This window comes from Micromys minutus, assembly GCF_963924665.1.
Source record: "Micromys minutus genome assembly, chromosome: 12".
Classification (NCBI taxonomy): Eukaryota; Metazoa; Chordata; class Mammalia; order Rodentia; family Muridae; genus Micromys; species Micromys minutus.
The window spans coordinates 18,064,228-18,067,985 of NC_137981.1; the positions used below are offsets into that span (position 1 = coordinate 18,064,228).

At 48.2% G+C, this 3,758-nt stretch overlaps 1 pseudogene across 1 annotated transcript; it reads right to left on the minus strand.

Moving 5' to 3' along the window:
* Positions 1-2,423: 2,423 nt before the first annotated feature.
* Positions 2,424-3,388, minus strand: LOC308428081 (tubulin--tyrosine ligase-like; annotated as a pseudogene). Its single transcript has one exon. The product of its transcript is annotated as a tubulin--tyrosine ligase-like (transcript).
* Positions 3,389-3,758: the final 370 nt, after the last annotated feature.

Below are 3,758 nucleotides of genomic sequence, written 5' to 3' on the forward strand. Positions count from 1 at the left end.
AAGGGATCAGAGATGATGCCACTGAGGGCCCCGCCTGTTCTCTCCTGCTTTGCCATGGGACACTCTATGTGTATATTCGAAATGTGTGTGTGCGTGTGAGTGTATGCACTTATGTGTTGGGGTGGTATGTTGTGCCGTGTGTAAAGATTGTCTTTGTGTTATTCAAATGCTGATTTATGCACTCACAGAGAGCTGAGGGCGGATCAGACTTTGGTATTGTTAAGTGTCAACTGTCTTAATAACAGCTGTTGTAAACACTCCCTCCAACACCTTATGATGGGATTTTAAAGAGCTGAACAGCCTTTGGACTCCTAGCAAAGCAGGAGAGAACAGGCAAAACTTTCCGGCAGAGAGACAGGAGCTCTGGAAGAAAGATATTTGCCCACCAGACAAGGAGGAAGTCAGATGTATGAAACTGAAAAGAGGTAAACAAACCACCTGGCAGAACATTGGTTAGTATAAATGGGTTCATTTAAGCTATAAGAACCAGTTGAAAACAAATAAGCTAAGGCCTAAAGTTTTCATTATTAGTATGTCTCTATGTCTCAGGCTATATTCACTAAAGTACCTGTCCATGCCTGTGGGTGTTTTCAAAGGCCAGGAGAAGATGTTAGATGCCCTGGAACTGAAATTACAGGCTGTTGTTAGCCACCCGTTGTGGGTACTGAGAACCAAACTCTGGTCCTATGCGGCCCTCTGGGTTCTTTTTGTATTATGAATTTACTTAGCATATAGCTCTTGAGCCTCACAGGGGGTCGTGGCTTTGCAGAGAGGAGAGTGGATACAATAAAACCTCAAGCATTGATTTTCTTCTTGCCAAGGCAGCAGTGGTTTCTTTTGACTTCAGAGCCACAAAGAATTGTTTCCACATCTCATTTAAAAACCATATATGTCTCCCGAGAGAACTTTTCAATAGTTTTTCTTGTCTCCCCATTCTTACCTCTCCTCTGTTGTCTTCCTCTCTTCTATCTGCTTCCCCACTCCCTACCCTCCCCTTCTTCTCAATTCCCAATTGGTTGTACTTTGTTGCTCAAGTGATTTGATCGACTGATCTCTGGCTAAGATGATCCTTCCTGAGTCTCTGGGATTACAGGCATGCTCCACACGCTTGCCTTCTTAAGAGGACACAGGTGTAAGGACAAGTGCTGTCTGTAGATTTCTAAAATCTCACCTGAATCGACCCAGCTCACCTGCACCCACACCACCAGATCAGCTCCACTGTGCTGCCCAGGTGAAGGCCCACTCCCCTGAGTGCTACAGTTCATAAGAGATGGGGCTGGCTGTCCAGTGTGCTGCCATCTCTGCACAGCCCTTAGACATCTACATGGTTCCAGGTAGCTGCTCAAGCCAGGGATGTCCTCATGGTCCACATAGGAGACGTGGACATCAACACATACCCCTGATGTTGCATGGCACTACGAATCACACACAAGGCAGGCAGGCCTCCGGGCGTCTCCCTCCACACTCTCTGAGTGGCAACAGGTGGGTCACTGGGTATCTGGCCACCTCTTTAAGGTTCTTACTACATGACTATCTAATTATCCCCTCTTATAAGACAAGATGTATAATTTACATATTATTGTCAGGGTCCATGGTAAACTGAAGAATGATACCTCAGACTCAAATAGTATGTAAAAGTAAAACGTGTTTTATTCTGTAGAAGTCCAGCATGCTGGGGTCTCCCATTCCAAAGATGGAGAGACTCCCAAGTGAGCTCGCAGGCCTGATCTAAAGCACAAAGGACACTCTGGGGAGGGGTAATTAGCTCTGTCTCTAGGGACATCCCAGAACCATTGCTGCGGAAGTCTGGAAGCTGCTGCTGACCCATTGTCCTAGCAGGTGTCAGGGCAGCCTCTGAGGTCTGGACTTGCCTGAACTTGCCCAGTTCTTGGAAACAGGTATCAGGCCTAGTCTCCTGAACAGCCAATTTGAAGCCTGTCATGAAGTTACCCTGTCTGTCTCACTATGGGATTTATAAAATGTAATCCAACAGGTTTTTAGAATATTCAGGCTTGCACAACCATCACCACTATAAAACACTCGCTTAGGTTGGTGGTATACCTCCATGACAGAGAAGCTCACCTGGCACATAAGAGGTGGGACTGGGTGTTCAACACTGAAATTGTTTTCAGCGCCCCAAAAGAAATCACGATTTTATTAACCATCACCTTGCCCTCCTCCATGCTGATCAAAACCATTGATCAGCTTTCTGTATCCATACAGAACATTGTTCATAAGTAGAGTCATAAAATATGTGACCTTTGGTGGCTTTATTATTATTATTATTATTATTATTATTATTATTATTATTATTATTATTATTATTATTATTATTATTATTATACATATTATCAGTGCTGTTGGAGGTATGGCGACCTGTTTTCTTTTTATGGTTAGGTGAAAGCTTTGTACCTTCCAGTCCTTCAGAGCTTGTTGAACCCGGCCGGCTGCTGCGGTACCTGCTCCGTGTCCGGGGATAGGAAGATACTGGATTTGGCTATGTCCCGGCACAGTTCTGCACAGAGTTTCACAGGGGCACCATTGACCTCAATGAACCGAACCTTCAGCTCCTCACCCACCACGAAGTCAAAGCCAAGGAGCTGGAAGCTCTGGTAAGGGAGGTGCTTGGGGCTCATGGCGGGCTCCACAGCCACCGGCAGCTCCTTATGATGTGTCTGATTGGCAGCAAAATGCTGCTTGCTAAGGTGACGTTCAGAACGCTTGTTAGGTACTGATTAGGTACTTCGAAGAACATTTCATTCCCTTCTTCGTATTTCCCGTAGTCCTCTGAGTACTCTTTCCGAATGCAGTGATCGGCCAGATGGCAGGTCTTATTTTAGAAATTATCAACATGATACGGTTCTGAAGCAGTTCGAAGCACACCCTCTCTGTAGAGGTAGACGTTAAACCGACGGTCAACCAGGACCCAGCTTTGAATGTCAAACTTGCAGTGACCGGCTGGAGGAGCAGAGAGGGTGCTCGAGGTATTTCTGGATCACGTGGACCACGTGCACTCGGCCCTGGTTGTCTATGACATCCAGAAGCTCCGAGGCCTCTGAGGAGATGAGGGTGCCTTCATCTTTGGCACCAGCTGATGACTTTGCAATCCAAACGCTGCCCTCCCCGTCCTCTTTCTTTCTGTTATAAGAAGCCAAGAAGAATTTTCTCTCATCTGTCCAGGAGTTAGTGACCGGAAGCTGGATGTCATTCTGCGCTGGAGCGACTGGCATCTTGAGGTTAGTTGGAGAAATCACATAGGACTCCTGGAACCATGAGCAGGATTCGGACAGCTCCGGACTGGTCTAGACCAGCTGTGCCAGCCTAGGCTCGTGACCCGGTCTCTCCGGAAGGGCAGTCGGTTCCTATCACCCAGCATCAGGTTGAACATGGCCTCTTCCTGTGGCCGCTGCTATTCTCCTCGCGCACCACGAAGGTGTACAAGGGCAGCACGCCTCGCCACTGCCACAAGCCGTAGTCCAAGGCACGGCGGCCTCGCGTGCACACTGCCCCAGCTTCAGTCTCAGCCCCGCTGTCTGCCTAATTCCGGAGCGCCTCCGGATTACCCCAGTGTCAGCCCACAGGGCGAGCACCACCCAGGCGAGCGCCAACCGGACGCCGGCGCCCCGCCCACGACCGTGATTCTGCGCGGGTCTGGGGACAAGCAGGGTCAGCCCCGGCTACCACTCAGCAAGTCTTAGGTAGACTTATTTATTTTATTTCATGTGTACGTGTATGGTCGCTTATCTGTAGGCGTAGTA